Source organism: Pleurodeles waltl, chromosome 11 (assembly GCF_031143425.1).
Source record: "Pleurodeles waltl isolate 20211129_DDA chromosome 11, aPleWal1.hap1.20221129, whole genome shotgun sequence".
In the NCBI taxonomy this organism is placed as follows: Eukaryota; Metazoa; Chordata; class Amphibia; order Caudata; family Salamandridae; genus Pleurodeles; species Pleurodeles waltl.
This window is the reverse complement of record NC_090450.1, coordinates 840,263,161-840,284,565: the sequence shown is the minus strand read 5'-3', so window position 1 is coordinate 840,284,565 and position 21,405 is coordinate 840,263,161.

Genomic DNA, 21,405 nt, shown 5'->3' with positions numbered 1-21,405 from the left:
TTTAATATAACTAATTCAGGGAAAGAGTTTTATAACTCTACCTTAAAGTTTCCACATTCAGCTTTGTAGTGCCTTTCTCTAATTGGCAGCATCTGGCATCCTGGCCAGGCTGCCTTGATGAGGTGTGAAGTGGCCTGGGCTGAACATAGAAGAAGTGCCTTGGGGAGGAGATCTACCTCAGCAGCTGGTGAAGCAGGATGGGTGTAGAGCAGCCAAACTGATCTTTAAAGGAGGGAAGGACATTTTTTGCAGTTCAGGACTTCCCCCCCCCCCCTTTCCTGCAAACCCAGACAACCAGGTGCCTATTGATTAGATTAGAAGAGGGCAGGAAAGGAGTGTGTTAAGGAATTTTAGCCACACCAGTGGGTGGACTCATCCAGACCTAACATCCAAAATTGAATTTCTGCCATTTTGGATTTTTGAAGAATGTTGCTCCACAGGATTGGTTTTTGCCATACTTCTCAGTAAGTGGTCATCTGAGAGAGTGGTGGCCTGCATGTGAATTGACAGTTGGACCCCCTTGGTTTTCACCCCAGGAACAAGGATAAATATGACAGAGCTGCACCCACTCCTGAGATCCCTACCATGAGCAAGACAAAAATAAGAAGGACTGCCCTGCTGGATGTCTAACCTCACCTGGACACTGCACTCAAGGACTGCACCAGCGACACACTTGGGCTTCACCTCAAAAGGGACTTTGCCTGGCTTCGACTGGCTCAAGAAGGGACTCCCTGTTTGCTTCAGGTAGAAGCTCAGGACAATGTGTCAAAGTGGACTTGAATCAATCATAGAAATTTATGATTGATTCAAGCCCAGGTGGAGTTTACTTATCTGTGATGAAGTTACATCATTTTTTCTTTATACTGGAGTAAGGGCCAGATGTAGGAAGATAGCAATTTGCGACTTGCAAATTGCGAGTCCCTGCGACTCGCAATTTGCAAGTCGCAAATTGCTATGCAGTACGGTGTCTCAGACACCGACTGCGAATCGCAATGGGGTCGCAATGACCCACCTCATGAATATTCATGAGGTGGGTCGCAAATTGCGGCCCCATTGCGAGTATAGGCACTCGCTAACATGGAGGCCTGCTGTAGTCAGCAGGCCTCCATGTTAGCGACCTGCTTTTCAATAAAGCATTTTTTTTTTTTTTTAAATGTAGCCCGTTTTCCCTAAGGGAAAACGAGCTGCATTGAAAAAAAAAACGAAACCTTTTGTTTCGGTTTTTTCAGGGCAGGGAGTGGTCCAAAGGACCACTCCCTGCCCTGAAAAAATATTCTGGGGTCCAGTCTCAAACTGGAAGGGGTCCCATGGGGACCCCTTCCAATTTGCGAGTGGGTTACCATCCACTTGAAGTGGATGGTAACTGCGACTCCATTTGCGACCGAGTACGCGGTCGCAAATGGAGTTGCATACCACTGCGACTCGCAAATAGGAAGGGAACACCCCTTCCTATTTGCGATTCGGAAATGCATTTTGCGAGTCGGTCCCGACTCGCAAAATGCATTTCTGCTTAGGAAACACGCATTTGCGAGTCGCAAACGGCAAAATTTGCCGTTTGCGACTCGCAAAGTGTTTCCTACATCTGGCCCTAAGTGACTAGCGTTGGATGTGCCAGATGAAAAGGATTAAGCAGTGCTTTTCTAGGAAGTTGATGTTGAAAGCAACAATTATTGTGATTTAACCTACTTTGACACATTGTCCTGAGGATGGTCTCACTGACAGTTTGAGCCTTGGGTGATCAAAACATCGAGCTTATACTTTCCATGACGCAATTTCTCATATGAGCTACTGCAGTCCATTAGGAGTGATTTCTGATTGTTTGAAAGACTGCATACAGGACTCAAACCTTTTGTGGTTGGAGAGTCAGGAGGTGCTCTCCTTTTATCTCTTGGATGTTAAGGGATTGTGGACTAGAGTGGTCGCCAGAGCGTAAGAATAAAAACACTACAAATTCACTTTGTTGCTTTTCGATAATGATGAACATATCATTAGTGACTATGTAAAAATTCTTCATTTTCCAGGAAATAATTACATGCTGTTTGAAGATTTATTTATTTATTGAATTTGATTTATGATTAATTACAACATTAATAGTATTTAATGTCGCTGAAATATTTGTATGCAAATGATTCCTCCATGAACATTGTGTGCTTTACAGCTTTTAGTCTCTCGGGGCCAAAAAACACTTAGGACCTCATTATGAGTTTGGCAGGTGGAAAAGTCTGCTCGCCAAACTCCTGCATTCAGGAGAATGCCAGTACAGTCACCTTCCCGCTGGCCCTCCTATTATGAGTGTCCTGCTGGGTCAGCGAGTGGAAAAACAGTTTCTGCCCACTGGCCCAGAGGGAAACGCACAGCATTGTCGCCGGCTCGCAATACAGCCGATGACAATGCTGTTGTGAGTCGGGTGCACCAGTCGGTGTTTTATTTAATAACTGTTTCGTGATATTTGAATGCTTTACATGCTTTGTCTCCTAAGTTAAGGCTTGTTACTCGTTGCCAAGCTACCAAGGGTTGAAGTGGGGTTACTTTATTGAGACCTAACTGGACCAAATGGGGGTTAGTGGCCTATTGCTAAGTGTAGGTACTTACCTGGCCTTACCAATAATCCACTTTCCAATAGTAATAAACATGGTCAATCACCCAAAAGATAAGAAGGAAAGAATAATATTACCTAGGATTTTTTTACTTGTGCCCGCATGCACAATAACCTTTTTCATAAACTGAGACATTTAATACATTTTCTTGGTATTCCAGTCTTTATATATCCAGGCCACGGAAAGGTAATACTGTCACTCTCCATTATTAGTCATGTATTATGTTTTATTTTAAACATGAAACAAAATCCATATTACCCGAAAGAAACAATGGAAAGACTCATTTATGGGATAGTTTCTGCTAACATTTTGGAGCCGTGTCCTGACTAACTAAATAGCTGGACCTGATCATGATACCACCCTAGACATGCATACATGGTTATCTGTCACTGGAATGTTACAGGAATGGGCTGTTTTCAGCAAACAATGTCTGAGCGTTTGTTGAAATATTAAAGATAATTATGGCACACCATACAACCCAACCCAAAACAACAACACAACAAAAAATCAGGGGCAAAACAACTCAACAGAGCAGTTAAAACAGAAAGACAATGCAATAAAACATTACAAAAACAAAATGGTACAAACTCACAAAAAATACTGCATCACTACACCAAAAAAAGTAGCACACACCAAAAACATACTCACACAATACACCAAAGCCACTTAAAAACACAAAGCAAAACACAGGTGTAAGAAAATTGGGCCTATTTCAGAAGCCCCCCCTCACTTTGTGTCCCTTTTTTTAGCTGATACTTAGGTTTTCAACATCTGACTGTGCCCTGGGCACTGCTAACTAGTCCCAGGGCCAGTGCTCTGTTTAAAATGATATGTGCAACTTAGGCCTAATTATAATTGGTTCTTACAACCTACCTAAAAGTCCCTCGTACAAGGTAGGGCATGTAGGTTTTGGAATACTAGGATAGTTAGTGCACCCATAGGTGCACTGCTGTGGAGTCCAGTGTCATTGTAAAAGCAGGCCTGCCTTGCTGACTGTTTGTAAGGTAAAATTAACCCCAAAGTTGACTTTGGAATAAAAATTACTTCCAAAGTCTTAAACTACCTTATTTTTACAGATAAGTCACCCCTAAGATCTGCCCTAGGTGCTGAAATGGTTGGGTGCCGTGTAAATATAAGCAGAGACTTTCTAAAAGATGTTTTATAAGCCCTGGTGAGAGAAAAACAGCCAACATAGTTTTTCCCCATAATAGTCAAAGGGCTCCATAGGCTAACAGTGGGAACTTAATTAAAAAAAATAAAGGGCCTCATTACGAGCTTGGCGGTCTTTTTGCAAACCACTTCAGAGGCAGCTGCCAAAAGACTGCCATGTTGAAAGTGATCCGACCGCTGTATTAAGAGTCATACAGCCAGGTCTAGCAAAATCCAGCCAAATTACCAAAACTGCCAGGATACTGCGGGGCAGGAAAGAGGCGGTCCCACCATAAGTACCACCAGCCAGCCCAAAAATCTTCCATCATATTACAATCCACAAATCACAAGAGTGGTTCAACCATGAGGGAAAACCATTGGCAGTGCGAACTGCGGCGGTCGGCAATCACATCATTTAAACACCACACCACATTGGAAAAGCCCGCAGCTGACACACATCCACACAACTGACACACCTACAAACTGCACTATACAATACGCCCCTTCACACCCTATAATCCTTGCAACCACAATGTGACACACAGCCAGAGAAAGCAACATTTCTTTTTTTTACCAAAGCGCTCAATAGGCACCTCTAGACATTTCACCAAGCATTCATCGCACACCTGTGCAACACACACAACACACAATTTAGTACCTCACACAATACACACCAACCGTCACCCGCTCACATCACCCACACCTTATCACCTATTCTGTTTTCCCCACAGTTTTCCCTACCTCACTGTCTTGTCTACCACTACCATGTCCCCACAAAAACATTTACATTTCACTGATGATGAGTTGAAGGTCATTGTGATCACAGTAGAGGTATACCTTTTGGAGCACAGGTCCAGCAAACATCAATAGCCAGGAGTTGTGACAAAGGATAGTTGACAGGGTGAATTCTGTTGGCAGCTACCCATGCATAAGGGAGAACATCAGAAAGAGGTGGAACGACCTAAGGGGGAAGGTATGTTCCGTGGCTGGCAGGCACCAGCTGGCGGTCCACAAAACAGGCAGTGGACCTCCTCCTCCTCCACAATTCAAATCATGGGAGGTTAAGGTCTTGGACATCCTGCATCCTTAGGGCCTGACAGATATACCTGGGGGAGTGGAGGCTGGTAAGTCACTACACCAATATTGTCCATGCCCACATCCACTCATCCCAGCCCTGTTGCATGTATATCACAGGCAACCATTCACCCCCAAACCTGTGTCCCAAGGCCAGTGTCTTCCATCATATGCCCCCCGTGCAGGTACCTGAGTCTCCTGTGGTAAACCCAGACAATGATGGACCATTCCTCCAGTGGGAGTTGGCAAACAGGCACATGGGGGTAGGGTACGTGGGAGGAATGGTTGGGCCAGAGGATGGAGGCTCCAAGGGACACAACTGGCCAGAAAACCATCTCCCAAGTCTTAGGAGCTTACAAACAATCCCAAGGCATGATGGGCCAGGTACTCAACATGATGGGAGAGATCAGACAGCTGCAGAGGGACAACCACCATGAAATCATGCAGCAGTGGCATGCCCAGAATGTCTACATGGCTTTCATTGCTGGGGTACTGAGAGACATGAATACCACCCAAGTACGTTTTGTACCCAAGATCTGGCCTCTTCCACTAGGAACTAAACATCAGACCCTTCTACATCTGTGGCAGCTAGTGGAATGGAGGCTGTGCTAGAGGAGGATATGCCTCAGATACCCCACCCTCTGTAGATGGAGAACCCCCTGCAAATGTGAACATCCCCTCAAACATCCTGGAGGAGCAGATGCCAAGACCAAATTCACCGCCAGGAAGTGAACCTCTACTGATTGATTCCCCTTGTGTGGCACAGATACACCCTGCTGACTGTTCTGAAACCTACCTCCAGTTTCTTATGGTACAAGGACACTGGACTTGTGTTTGCAAATGGTGTAGCAGCTACCCTGATGATTTCATCCACTATTACTCAACCATTCACTGTTTACTTTGTGGTATTTATGTTAATTTCACTCAATTAGATGTTGCTAGAAATGGGGTCTTTGGTTGGTAGTCAGGTTAACCCCTGTCCAAACAAGGACCCTCACTCTAGTCAGGGTAAAAGAGAATCACCCCCAGCTAACCCCCTTTTTAGCTTGGCACGAGCAGTAGGCTTAACTTCAGAGTACTAGGTGTAAAATATTTGTACCAACACACACAGTTACTTAATGAAAACACTACAAAACATACAACACAGGTTTAGAGCAATAGAGAATATTTATCTAAACAAAACAAGACCACAACAACAAAAATCCACAATACACAAGTCAAGTTATCTCTGAACATGCGAAAGAGTCTTCATGTAATTTTAAACACAACGCGAATGCTGTTAGCATGAAAATGTACCTTGGGTGCATCAAAAATAACCCGCACGGGCGAGTGTGCATCAAAAAGGGCTTGTGATGCATTGATTTCACTCACGAGCGAGACTTTGGGTCGTTTCTCCTTTAGTCGGGTCGTCGTGCGTCCTTTCTTCTCTCCGCAGGAGAGTTATGTGTCGATCCTGTCAGCACTCTTGGGTCCGGGCAGGCCTTGCATTGTTTTTACACACCCAGCGGTGTTTGGGTCAGAAATTCAGTCGCAGGATGATCTGAAAATCACGCAGCACAGGTTGTGATCTCACCAACCTCCATCAGCGATTCTGGGCGTCGTTTCTCCAGCCGCGTGTATCGATCTTCCAGTCGCACTGCAGGCGAGCATCGATTTCCAGCACCGAAGCAGGCAGCGCATCGATTTTTCAGCCACGGACTGGAGTTGTGTTGATCTTTTCCCCGTACGGTGGTCTGTGCATGGATTTCTCACCCTTGGGCTGCCAGCTTCTCTTCTCAGGGTCCCTGGAACTGGATGGGCACCACTTGGCAGAGTAGGAGTCTCAGCAGAGGCTCCAGGTGCTGGCAGAGAGAAGTCTTTGCTGTCCCTGAGACTTCAAACAACAGGAGGCAAGCTCCAAATCAATCCCTTGGATAGTTCTTCACAAGATGGAAGGCACACAAAGTCCCGTCTTTGTCCGCTAGCCCAGGCAGAAGCTGAAACTGCAGGAGAGCTCCACAAAGCACAGTCACGGGCAGGGCAGCTCTTCTTCCTCTGCTCTTCAGCTCTCTCCAGGCAGAGGTTCCTCTTGATTTCCAGAAGTGTTCTCAAGTCTGTGGTTTTGGGTGCCCTTCATATGCCCATTTTGCCCTTTGAAGTGGCCTACTTCAAAGGAAAGCCTCTCTTGATTGTGAAATCCTGCCTTGCCCAGGACAGGCCCCAGACACACACCAGGGGGTTGGAGACTGCATTGTGTGAGGGCAGGCACAGCCCTTCCAGGGGTGAGTGACTACTCCTCCCCTCCCTTCTAGCACAGATGGCTCATCAGGTAATGCAGACTACACCCTAGATCCCTTTGTGTCACTGTCTAGTGAGAGGTGCAACTTGCTCAACTGTCAAACTGACCCAGACAATGAATCCACAAACAGGCAGAGTCACAGAAATGGTTTAAGGAAGAAAATGCCCAACCATTGTGGATGGTGTTAATGCGGCGGTAACACCGGCAACAGGCCGGCGGAAAAAAAATGGAATTACGACCGTGGCGGAAACCGCCAACAAAGACAGCCACTTTAACACTCCGACCGCCATGGCGGTACAAACAAACAGCATGGCGGTCACCGCCAACAGACAGGCAGAGGACAATGTACCGCCCACAGTATCATAACCTACCAATCTGCCACCTTTCGCGGGGCGGATTCACCGCGAACAAAAACACAGTGGAAACAGGACTTCGAAGGGAAAACGCTCACCTCTACACACCCCATGAGGAACCAGGACGCCATGGAACCAGAGCTCCACATTTTCCCTGCCCTTATCTTCTTGCTCCTCTACCAGGAGCACGAACGCCGGCGGCGAAGACCACGGTGAGTACTGCACCTACGACACTGGGGAGGGAGGAGGGAAAAAACAGGGACACACACACGCAACACGCAACCCCCCACCCCCACCCTCACCGCCTACAACACACACACTAATACAGCATGATGCATTACAGTTACACCCCCCCAAACCCCCTGGAAGAATGCAAAGACTAAAGGAAATTAGTGTAACCATTGTAATATATTAAAATCCAGTATGCAAAAATATATATACACTATTAACAAATATATACACCAAGAATAGTAGTCCAGGTATTGCTCCATTGAAGTCCGTGGAACACAGGGCCTACATGGCATGGACGAGGCCCACACTCATTACCCGAACATGACGGAGAGAACACTGCAGGGGCATCAGATAGCAATAAAACAGGTACCTCAGGGGGAAGGGAAAGGGGGGGCACCTCAGCCGGTTGAGTGTACGACGCCAAATCCACGAGGGGGCCACATGCCCACTGTGCAATCCTGGGGAGTGCAAAGCCACAGTCTCTCAAGTCTCTGCAGTGGGTGGTTTGCCCACTGTTCAATCCTGGGGAGTGCAAAGCCACAGTCTCTCAAGTCTCTGCAGTGGGTGGTTTGCCCACTGTTCAATCCTGGGGAGTTCAAAGCCACAGTCTCTCAAGTCTCTACAGTGGGTGGTTTGCCCACTGTTCAATCCTGGGGGGTGCAAAGCCACAGTCTCTCAAGTGGATAACAGTCTCACTGGTTCTGGAGGGGGCTTTGTGCCCAGAGTGCTTCATCCTGCCAAGGACAGAGGTAGTGGATGTCAATCTCCACTGGTTCTGGAGGGGGCTTTGTGCCCAGAGTGCTTCATCCTGCCAAGGACAGAGGTAGTGGATGCCTTTCTCCACTGGTTTTGGAGGGGGCTTTGTGCCCAGGGTGCTTCATCCTGCTAAGGACAGAGGTAGTGGATGCCTTTCTCCACTGGTTCTGGAGGGGGCTTTGTGCCCAGAGTGCTTCATCCTGCCGAGGACAGAGGTAGTGGATGTGAATCTCTACTGGTTCTGGAGGGGGCTATGTGCCCAGAGTGCTTCATCCTGCAAAGGACAGAGGTAGTGTATGCCTTTCTCCACTGGTTCTGGAGCGGTCTTTGTGCCCAGAGTGCTTCATTGTGCCAAGGACAGAGGTAGTGGATGCCTTTCTCCACTGGTTCTGGAGGGGGCTTTGTGCCCAGAGTGCTTTATCCTGCCAAGGACAGAAGTAGTGGATGCCTTTCTCCACTGGTTCTGGGGGCGGCTTTGTGCCCAGAGTGCTTCGTCCTGCTGGTGGCGAACACAGTAGCATTAGTGCCCTTGGTGCTCATGGGCCAGCGGTGCTTGGGGCGACGGTGTCCTGTTCAGCAGTGCTTGTGGTGGCGGTGTCCTGTCCAGCGGTGCTTGTACGGCGGGGTCCTTGGCAGCGACTCAGCTGCTGGCGGTCCTGTCTGGCCCTGCGGGGCTGGTGCTGGCAGTCCTTTCTGGCCCAGCGGGGTTGGTGCTGGCGGTCTTTTCTGGCCCTGCAGGGCTGGTGCTGGCGGTCCTTTCTGGCCTTGCGGGGCTGGTGCTGGCAGTCCTTTCTGGCCCTGCGGGGCTGGTGCTGGCGGTCCTTTCTTGCCCTGTGGGGCTGGTGCTGGCGGTCCTTTCTGGCCCAGCGGGGCTGGTACTGGCAGTCCTGTCTGGCCCAGCAGGGATGATGGCAGTGGCATCCTGGGCAGCGGAGATGATGGCGGTCTTCTCCGCCGCGCTGCTCTTCCCAGACTTGCTGAGTTTCTTGTGCCCCTTCCCCACCTTGGAAGTTGTCGCAGCTGAATCCACACTCCCACCTGTACCCCTGGGAGCGGCTTTGGTGGCTCGAGTCTTCCCCCTCTCCCGCCGGGCACTGGCCAACTTTTGATGCTTGACAGGTGGGGGAATGTCCGTGCTGTGGCTCCTTGCCACACTGGCTGCCCTGCTGCCTGGTGCACTCCTGAATCCGGTGACTACTGGCACCACTGGTCCCGGAGCTGTTGTGGCTGAGGTGCTAGGTTGGGACCTGGAGAGTCGGGCCGTAGGAGACTGACGGGGTGGGGGAGGTGAGGGAAAGAGGTCAAGGGTGGACAGGAAAAGTTTCTTGGGAACACTGGGACGGGTAGCTGGAGGGGGTTTGGGAGTGGAGGAAGAGGTTGTGGTTGTAGGAGGTGTTCGTTAGGTGAATTTGGGTGAAGGTGCATGCGCTGGAGTCTGTTGTGAGGGGGATGGCTGTTTGGTGGGTGTGTGCCTGCGTTTGTGTATCTTGGGTGGGGGCATCACAGACACACTGGGAGAGGACACAGGGGACGTGTGAATGGTAGTGGGGGTGGTGACTGCACGTCAGCGGGGTGTGGTGGTGTGTGTGCTAGTGATGGAAGTAGTGGCTGTAGATGTAGTGCATGCAGGTGTGAGTGGAGACAAGACTGGGAGGGAGGAGGGAGACGAGGAGGATGGGGACACAGTGGAGGTAGTGGATGTTGGTGTGTCTGCATGTGTGTGATGCTTGCGTGAGTGCCTGTGGGATGTATGGTGCTTATGTTTGCCAGAGCTTCCCTTGTGTGTTGACGTGTGTGTATGCTGGTCTGATGGTGTGCTTGGGGTAGGCTGACGTACAGGGGTGTGGGTCTGGGTGGAGGTAGTTGGAGGGGAGGCTAGAGACAGGGATAAATGCTGCAATCAGTGCTGAGGCCAGAGTCTGAAAATCTCGCTGAAGGGCTGCCTGACCAGAATGAATGCCCTCCAAGAATGCATTTGTTTGTTGCAAATGCCTCTCTACACCCTGGATGGCATTCAAAATGGCAGACTGCCCAACAGTGAGGGACCTGAGGAGGTTAATGGCCTCCTCACTGAGGGCAGCAGGGGTGAATGGGGCAGAGCCTGAGGTGCCTAGGGCAAAGGTGATGCCCACCCTCCTGGGTGAGCGGGCACGGGGCAAAGGCTGAGGGTCTGCTGGAAGGGCGTTGCTGGTAGGGGGGGTGGCGGCTGTACCTGTAGATGCAGGGGGCACATATGTGGCCGCCCCCACAAGGGAGCTCCCATCAGAGGACGAGTCCATATCACTGGTCTCAGCTCCGGTCCCCGCCGTGGAGCTCCCCTCGCCCTCTGTCCCACTGGTGAATTCCGAATCCGTAGTCTCGCCCTCCAGGGCCATGTGGGATGCAGCTCCCTCCTGCTCCGGTGCCACTGCTCCTCCGCCTGATGATGCTAATACACACAAGAACAGGGAGACCACAAAAAGGGGGGGACCACAGAAGAAAGACATGTTGAGTGCATGCATTACCGCTACCGTTGGCGTACACGACAGACACAGAAGCCCCCTGCACTACGCCGCGCACTTGGGGTCCACTGTTCAATCCCTGGGACATGGCCTACAAGGCTAGGGCCGACATCTGCACACATGGATGTCACAGGAGCCTGACTAGGTGTATTTGGCACTGTACACAGGTGGGGTGGGGTGCCACAGGGTCTGCCAGAAGACGGGGACCTAACTAGCACAATCGCCCTGGCCTAGGGAAACCCACAGCCCACCTCCCCAACCCAGACAACTCCACGGCGCGCTGAATCAGCTGAATGGGAGTGTACTCACCCCTTGTGGCTGCTGTGATGCCCTCAAGCGCCCATCCAACTCCGGGTACGCCACCGCCAGGATCCTGAACATCAGGGGGGTCATGGTGCGACGGGCACCCCTCCCACTTTGGGAGGCCATCCCCAGCTGGGCCTCTGCCGTCTTCTTGCTCCAGCGGCGAATGTCCTCCCTTCTCTTATGGCAGTGGGTGCTCCGTCTGTGATAGACCCACAGGGTCCGGACGTCCTTGGCGATGGCACGCCAAACATCCTTCTTCTGGTGGGCGCTGACCTACAGGAATTGTACAGGGGAAAAAGAAAAGTTATTACCAACTGCACCGTCACAGTCATTGGCCCCCATCCCTACCCTTGCCATGTTGCACATGCACTCACCGTCGTTTCATACACGCCTCAATCCACCCCCCATCTTTCATCCACCCCACTCCACACAGGCATAGCCCATACAGCATGCTCCCAGTGTACTAACCTGTTTGTCTGGAGGAGCGTAGAGTAGCGTGTACTGGGGGACGACCCCATCCACGAGTTTCTCCAACTCCTCCGATGTGAAGGCAGGGGCCCTTTCCCCAGACGCACGAGCCATTGTCTCTTCCAGACTGAGGTCACAGCAGCACTTGCAGTGTAGGTCCTCAAAGTTCAGTTATCGAGTGATTGAACAGATAGAAAATGGTGGTCACGTCCGCGGCGGTGCGTACCATCACCGCCGGCGTACATCGTCATTGGCTCCTGGGACCCATAAGGTCCAATGTTAACCAATGCAGAATTGCGCTGCGGTCTTCGACCGCCTACCGCGACGGTGCACAACGCCAGCGCAGTTACCTCACATCCCATTGTCCCACTTTACAGGTCAGGCAGCCACCTTTTCAGGGGCCCACATGGCTTAATTTTTAACCGCGTCACACATACCTAGGCCTTGCCTCAACACTCATACATGCAAATTCCGGATTATTAATCGTGTTCTGTGTAAGCTGTGTGTACGTACCTCCGAGTTGGTTGACTCTGTGTTCGCTGTTGTCCATAGGCACCGTCTGCTGGGACATGTGAGGAGATGGCGGCATCCTCCGGTGTACAGACCGCTGGTGGACCTGTCGACAATGGAGAAAAGACATGTGATCATCACCTACAGGCTTGATCATGCCACAATCCTGGAACTGTGTGCCCAGTTGGAGCCTGACCTGATGTCAGCTATCCGCCATCCCACAGGAATCCCCCCTCTAGTGCAGGTGCTGTCAGTACTCCATTTTCTTGCAAGTGGCTCATTTCAAACAACAGTGGCCATAGCATCAGGGATGTCCCAGCCTATGTTTTCCAACGTGTTGTCTAGAGTGTTGTCTGCCCTGCTGAAACACATGCAGAGCTAAATCGTTTTCCCTCAGGTGGAGGATTTGCCTACAGTGAAAGGTGATTTCTATGCCCTGGGACATATCCCAAACATCATAGGTGCCATTGATGGGACACATGTGGCTATGGTACCCCCCCCTGCAGGAGTGAACAGGTGTACAGAAACCGGAAGAGTTATCATTCGATGAATGTGCAGATGGTGTGTTTGGCCGACCAGTACATCTCCCATGTTAATGCCAAATTCCCTGGCTCAGTGCATGACGCTTACATCCTGAGGAATAGTAGCATCCCTTATGTGATGGGTCATCTCCAGAGGCACTGTGTGTAGCTATTAGGTGAGCACCTGGAATCAAGTCAGTGGGAATGGTTGTCTGGGTCTGGGGATATCCCTACAGGTTAGTGTGTGTCTAACAGTTGTCCCTCCATATTTGCAGGTGACTCTGGTTACCCCAACCTGTCATGGCTACTGACCCCAGTGAGGAATCCCAGGACAAGGGCAGAGGAACACTGCAATGAGGCCCATGGGCGAACTCGGAGGATTATAGAGCGGACCTTCGGCCTCCTGAAGGCCAGGTTCAGGTTCCTCCATACGACAGGTGGATCCCTATTTTACTCACCAAAAAAGGTGTGCCAGATCATCGTGGCCTGCTGTATGCTTCACAACTTAGCTTTGCGACGACAGGTGCCTTTTCTGCAGGAGGATGGTCCAGATTGAGGTGTTGTGGCAGCTGTGGAGCCTGTGGAAGGTGAAGACGAGGAAGCAGAAGAAGAGGACATCGACAACAGGAACTCGGTGTTCCTGCAATACTTCCAGTGAGACACAGGTAAGAATACAAACATGCTCATGGACTAGAGCTGTGTGACATAGGTATGTTGACATTACAATTGAAAGAGCATTTTGACACTCTAATTTCTAATACACCAATTCAAAATCACAGACAGACTCCAGATTGTTTTGTGCTTTAAGGGTGTTTATTTAAGTGCTAAATAGTGGAGGGGGTTGTAAAATGGTGAGGGATGATGGTGGAGGAATGTCCATGACAGAGTCCAGTATATTAGTCTCACAGGTGCATTGTCCAAAGGGGCATAGGAAGTGGAGCTGGAGCAGTTTAAGGATGGACAGGGTGACAAGGTGGGACAAAAGGATGACAATCACGGCGGTCTCATTTCTTGGCTGGGGTCTTGGCATCGTTCTCTGTCTTTGTCATGGATCTCAGGGACCGTTTGTGGGGTGGTTCTCCCTCTGCAGGGGGTGGGGTGCTGGTGTGGTGGTCCTGTGGCGGTGCCTCCTGTCCACTAGCACCGGCAGAGGGGTGTTGGGCTGTTCATCGTCCAGGCTAGTGTCAGGGGACCCTTGTTGTGCCACAGTGCCCCTCCTGGTGTTGAAGACTTCCTTCAGCACCCTTACGATGGTGCCCAGGGTGGAGTTGATGGATCTGAGTTCCTCCCTGAAGCCCAAATACTGTTCCTCCTGCTGCCTCTGGGTCTCCTGAAACTTGGCCAGTACTGTTGCCATCATCTCCTGGGAATGATGGTAGGCTCCCATGATGTTGGAGAGGGCCTCGTGGAGAGTGGGTTCCCTGACCTGTCCTCCCCCTGTCACACAGCAGCCCTCCCAGTTCCCCTGTGTTCCTGGGCCTCTGTCCCCTGGACCGTGTGCACACTGCCACTCCCCCCAGGTCTCTGTTGTTGTTGGGGTGGTGGATTAGCCTGGGTTCCCTGTAGTGGTGGACACACTGCTGATTGACGTGTCCTGGGGACGGAGCTATGGGTCCGCTGGGTGGGTGCTGTGCTGGTGTTTTCAGAGGGGGAAGCTCTGTGGTGGCCTGTGCCAGTGTGTGGGGAACCGACTGTCCCGAGGTCCCAGATGGGCTGGGCTGCTCATCTAGATCCAGTTGGACAGAACTGCTGTCATCACTGTGGGCCTCTTCTGTTGGTGGTGTGGACATGTGTGGACCCTCCTGTCCGGTGACGTTGGCTAGGGATTCTGCAGGGGTATAAAAGAATGTTTATTGCATCTGTGTGTGCCATGGTGTGCAATGGGTGGGTGACCGTGTACCCCAGTGCTTTGATTCCTGTGTGGGACCTTGTGTGATGGTGGTTTAGGGTGGTGTATGGGTATGTGCAGTGGCCATGCATTGGTGATGGGTGTCCATGCTTTGGTGTTGCATGCAGGGCTTGGTGTTGGGATGTGTGGTTTGTGATAACGGGACATTTGTGAGGAGTTGGAGTGATGGGGGTGAGGGCGAGGGTGGGGGTATGTGATAGCATGCAGGTAGGGCAGGGGATGTAATAGTTAAGATTTGACTTACCAGAGTCCATTCCTCCATCTACTCCTGCGAGGCCCTCAAGATGCAGAATCACCAAGACTGGCTCCTCCCATGTTGTTAGTTGTGGGGAGGAGGTGGGGTCCGCCACCAGTCCGCTGAACCGCACGGTGGTGTCTTGAGACCACGGAACGCACCTTCCCCCGTAGGTCGTTCCACCTCTTCCTGATGTCATCCCTATTTCTTGGGTGCTGTCCCACTGCGTTGACCCTTTCCACTATTCTTCGCCATAGCTCCATCTTCCTAGCTATGGAGGTGTGCTGCACCTGTGATCCGAATAGCTGTGGCTCTACCCGGATGATTTCCTCCACCATGACCCTGAGCTCCTCCTCAGAGAACCTAGGGTGTCTTTGCCGTGCCATGGGGTGGTGTGGGTGATGTTTGGGGTGGTGTGTGTAGTGATAAGTGAGGTGATATTTAGTGGTGTGTTGTGTGAAGTGCGTGGAAGTTATGTGGGTGATGGTATTGTGTGCCTGTGGATGCTTGGTAGTAGTTTGTAGTGTCTCTCTCTGTGCTTCGTTCTCAATTGTTGTCGTAGGCGTTTGTGGGTGATGTGGGTGTGTGTTTTATATTGTATTGGGTGTGTGGGAGTGGTGTGTGCATATGTATCAGGTGTGTGCATTTTGATTTGTCCAATGTGGTTGTGTTTTGTAAATGTGTGTGTATTTTGAGCGTGGCGGAGTGTACCGCCAATGGAATACTGCGGTTGAAAAACCGCCGGTGTGGATTCGTGGGTCGTGATAGTGTGGGCGTATTTCTGTTGATGTGACGGTAGAGGTTTTGTTTTCGCCAGGTTATCACTGGGCTTTGGTGTGGCGGACTTCTGTTGGTGTCTCAATTTTGGCGGATTCCGAGAAGTGGGTCGTAATTGCTGTGGCGGAATTTCGCGGCGTTGTGTTGCCTGTCTTCTGCATGGCAGTAAGCGGCTTTTACCGCCAATGTTGTAATGAGGGCCATAATCTTAAAATCAACTTTACTAAAATATATATTTTTAAATTGTGAACTCAGAGACCCCAAGCTCCAAATGTCTATCCACTCCCAAATGGAATCTACACTTTAATCATTTTTAAAGGTAGCCCCCATGTTAACCTAAGAGAGGTACAGGCCTTGCACCAGTGAAAAACAAATTTAGCATTATTTCACTGTCAGGGCATACAAAACACATTACTATATGTCCTACCTTAACCATACACTGCACCCTGCCCTTGGGGCTACCTAGGGCCTTCCCTTGGGGGTGCCTTACATGTAAGAAAAGGGAAGGTTTAGTCCTGGCAAGTGGGTACACTTGCCAAGTCGAATTTACAGTTAAAAACTGTGCAGACAGACACTGCAGTGGCAGGTCTGAGACATGATTACGGAGCTACTTATGTGGGTGGCACAACCAGTGCTGCAGACCCACTAGTAGAATTTGGTGTACAGGCCCTGGGCACCTCTAGTGCACTTTACTAGGGACTTACTTAGTAAATCAAATATGCCAGTCATGGATAAACCAATCAACCATACAATTTACACAGAGAGCATATGCACTTTAGCACTGGTTAGCAGTGGTAAAGTGCTCAGAGTTCTAAAGCCAACAAGAACAGGTCAGAAAAAATATGAGGCAGGAAGCAAAATGACCCTGCATAAGCAGAAAAGTCCAACAGCTGTGCACTCCCAAATAAACAACACTTAATCACAGATCATGTGTTAGAGTTTTCTATCAAGCAAATACAATTGTCACGTATGACAACTCTTGCACAAAAAGGTTTCTCTCAAACGTGAAACCTTTGTCATGTTCATCAGACGTACTGTATAGCCAGGCTAGATATTACATTGATTAATTATTCAAATCACTTGAATTGCACTTTCCCACATACAGATTGGGAGAATGCCAATTATCTCACAGAGAAGTCCTGCTGCTAACTTCAGTGTTTCAGCATAGGTGTCATACACTCCCACACAACAGACTACTGATGCTAGGGACATGTCAGTCTATCACTATTCCATGAGGCAAACATATTGCTTCGATGTATCAAAAGATAAGCTGTATAACATACCCATACCATAACTCCCAAATTATCAGACCACATGAAAAAGAGGTCAATACTAATGTCCCCAGTCATGGAACCTTCTACTTACCATGGTTAGGTACCTGTAGGTTTGCTATCTACATATGCCAGTCTTCAGACACATGCACAGACACAGCTCCATCAAGTTAGTTCTCATCTAACACAAACCATCATGATGTTAGGGGGTATGAATAACACATTATGATATGTGTCTGAGACACATGAACATACACATGGCACCATTGACCCACCTCCAATTCCAATCAGGTCTTTAATGTGGACTAGGACACTACCATCCCACTGTCTTGACAGTGTGGGCATAGAACTCACACAAAACAACCCTCATGCCTGAAAGTACTTGGTATAATCCATCTTCACTTCACATGTCAGTCTGCAAATCCTACCCACCTGTGACACTGTCTTATATTGCCAAATGAGGATGAGCCAAAAAGGTAAACCTAAAATATGTAAATGTAACTCTGATTGTGCATTGTGTAAAATGTAGACTATGTTGATTACCTTTCTGTACACAACTCCATGTAACAATCTGCATGCATATCTGAGTCATGGGCTTTGGAGCCACTTATGACGTCCCTGAGGGTCATACTAAGAACCTTATCAGTAATTCCTAACCTTATCAGCTCCCCACTGGTTCACTTTCATTACACCATACAATATACCTTAAGTCAGGTGAAGCACTGATTGATGAGATCAGCCCTATGGTCTCCAGTTTCATCCTCATCATGCTCATCCTCACTTGGCAAATCTGCATTTCCACCTGTAGGAACTGCTGGCCCACCCTGATGTCTCAAGGCAAGGATGTGGAGCATGAAGCAGGCAACAATAATTTGAAATACTTTGGTGGGTGCGTAGAGGAGGGATTCTCCAGACCTACCAATGCAGCAAAATCTTGCCTCCAGGAGTCTAAAAGTTGGCTCCACGACATTCCTTGCCCTTCCACTGGCCTCACTGAAGTGGGCATCCCCTGGGGAGGTTGGATTCCTCACTGGTGTCAACAGCCACGGACAGTTTGCGTAGCCAGAATAGCTACAAGCCTCAAATAAATCCGGGACATCCACATATCTATTAACAGATATAAGTTACAGACACACATGCCATATGTGACATACCAACCAGCCAGGCACTCTCTGTGTCTAGTTGTATCGTCATCAGTGGGATATTGCTGTTCAGTATGATGAAGGAATCATGGACTGAGCGCAGATACTTGGAACAAACTTGTGAAATGTAGAGGTCAGTCAAACAAACCTGTTGGACATTGATGGAGTGGATGTTTTTCCTGTTCCTATACCCCTTTTATGCATTTGAGGGAACTAAAGGCTACATAGGTGCCATATTTGGCTCCCGCCACATGTGGAATGTGTCCCAAAGCATAAAATTGAGCCTTTACATGGGCCACATCTTCACGTTGTGGAAATCTGATGTAGTTGTTCCAGTGTTTCTACAATGCAGACAGTACAGCCTTCAAGAAGAGACTGAACATAGGCTAAGCCATCCCTACAGTTAGGGCCACTGTATTTTGAAAGGACCCAGTAGCAGGAAGTGCAGCACTGACATGACTTATACAAAGGGAGGTATGCTATTGGGATTATATTTGGAAGGCATCAGATATGGTTCCAACTGACCACAAAGATAAATTATTGTCTGCCTATCCAGGAGGTAGATTTGAATCACATGTTGCTCCTCTATGGTCTGCAGGTCTGCTACTAGGCAGTAAACTGGAGGTTGTCTTGCTTTTCGCATGCCAGGGTAACTATGTGGGAGAACACCAGAATGTATGTGTATCACACAAATCTGTACAGCATAAGTATGATCCCACCTATGTCACATATAATGCTACTTATTGACATGAAACTGTGAAAAAGTTGTAGTCAGCACATACTTAGGCAACATGTGGCTTATAACTGCATTCAGATCCCCTAACACCTATCATTTTCTTTGAATGGAGAAACATATCACTGAAAGTGAATGTAACATTAACTTACTTAACATGTTGCACATATTTGGTACACATATACCACTTACAGATTGTCATTACTCTGCTAACAATACTATTTCATGTACATAACTCAGGATACATCTATTTAACAACCTCTGCATGATACATGCACATTTCCCATGTTTGCATAAAGACAGCAGTGAACACAATGTTGGAGATACGCTTCACAGTTAGAAACTCACCTTTCTTAACCTTATTGTTCATCTATGAGCCTTAAAATGGCAGCTGCACGACCTACTGTAGTGGACATTAGGAATTGACCTAACTCCGCCGGTGGATGTCATCATGACGGTAGGCAGATACAACTGCAGGGGACATTGCCAATGGAACACATTGCTGCCTTTGGCAGACTTGGGCCAATAGCGACGTCCGCCGGTGGTGACGGTCCTGTATGTGGCAGACGTGACCGACATCGCAAACTTCATCCCTCACTTGGGTCCTGACACTGCTGCCAACAAGACCTCCATGACCTGAGCTGCTGTGTACTGCCTCTACGAGCAATCACGCCACATCCTACTTTCTTATAGGTTCCCTAGATTCTTGCCTGATGAGCTGGACTAGCTTGTGGAGGAAGTCCTACCCCTGTATGAACAGCTCTATGGAACACCAGAGGAGCAGGTAAGTGCATAGCAATACCAAAGTTTGAATCGTTGAGATTATGATGATGTTCTGGAAATGTGGTTGAATGAAGGATTGAGGTGATATGTCTGTGTAGATGGACATATGCACATGTTCATATACAGTTTTTGAGTCCTGTGTGTGTAGATCAACATGTTCATATATAGATTTTGAGTGTGTGATGTATGTACCCTGAGCCACCTACAAATTGTATCACAACATATTTAAAGGTGGTGTGAAAAATACTTGGACAGATATCCCATGTTCAGGGGCATGCTTGTGGTCTGGTCATATGTTTGAAGCCAACACATGGTGCTGGATGTGAATGTTGTATAACTGTCTCAACATCACTCATGGCCTGACTGCGGATGGTCATTCCACATAGAAGGGGATGTTAAAGGAAGTCTGTTTATGGCTACTTGCACTTACTTGTATTTGCACCCTCCGTGTTTTGATATGGTGTATGTGGACATGACATTCTCTTGTTGTCTGTGTCACCCATGCAGGTCAATGACCATCAAAAGAAGGGGATTTGACATACCAGCACCAAGAAAGTGTGGCCCCTGGGGGTTCAGAGCTGGCGGAGTACTACTGTCGGTAGCGGTGGGAGGAACGTGATCCTGGGCCCAGAAGACTGCAGAGGCTCAGCTGGGGATTTCCTCCCAAGAAGGACAGAGTGCCCGTTGGACTTTGACCTCCTAATGGCCTGCATATTTGCAGTGGCCTACCCTGAGTTGGATCTGCGTTTGAGGGTGGCACAGCAGCCACAAGGGGGTAAGTACAGACTCAACACATTTTCATTCCTTTACCAGGTTATTGTAAGTTGTGAAAGAATATAAGCTGTGATAAAGTGGTAAGTGCAAAGGGTTTAAAATTCTCCAAGAAACACTTAGATGTACAGTCATCAACATTGGTACATAGATGAGCACATTCCATTTTGTATAGGAACAACTTACTCACCTATGTCGGCCCCTCCGTAGAGAATCAAATGATGATGCACCTGTGACTGTGGCATATGTGCTCTACTATATAGCTATGCATTCCCTGCTGGCTGTTCCTTCCCACCTGCAGTTGTTTACTCCAAATATCATGATGGTAAGTTGTTCAGGTCTCTGCCCTCTGTCCATTACAATGCACCCTTGATCCATGTCTATGTGCAACATGGAGTCAGACAAGTTAAAGTCATCCATATTTTTCATAAGATTTCTGATAAGTGACAGCAACATGTGAGGTTGTGATGTCCATCTGACATTTCACATGTCATACTTGCATAACTTAATATGAGCAGCTACAAAGTGAACTCCTTTGATATGTGAGAGATGTAAACACACCTCTGTAATTTGCCATCTAAGTGGACATCCAATATGTAGGTTACCATAGAGATATTGCTAGTCTCCTATGGGTTCACAGACATTGAAATCAGAGCTATGAATAATAGTGACATGTTCATGTTCTGCAGATAGGAAATGGCTACACAGCTATTTCCTTAGCCATAGTGTTGCAGGCACTGATTAATAGTTCAAGACCTCTTCTTTACAGTTACAATCAGAATAGATTTTTGCTCACATCATGTGTAATTGTAAGGTTCTGTCTAAAATCACACTTGTAATGTGTCTTATTCATATCTTCTTTTGCTGTTTTGGATATGGTTTGAATGCTTTTAGTATGGAAACCTATTGTTTGCACTGACTACATTGTGGTACAGTTGTGGGAGTTCACATACACATATTGTTGGAATGGTATGTGTATTCAGGCATTTGGCTTGAATTAAGGTGTATGTCCCTATCATGGTAGTCTCAGATGTGGATTT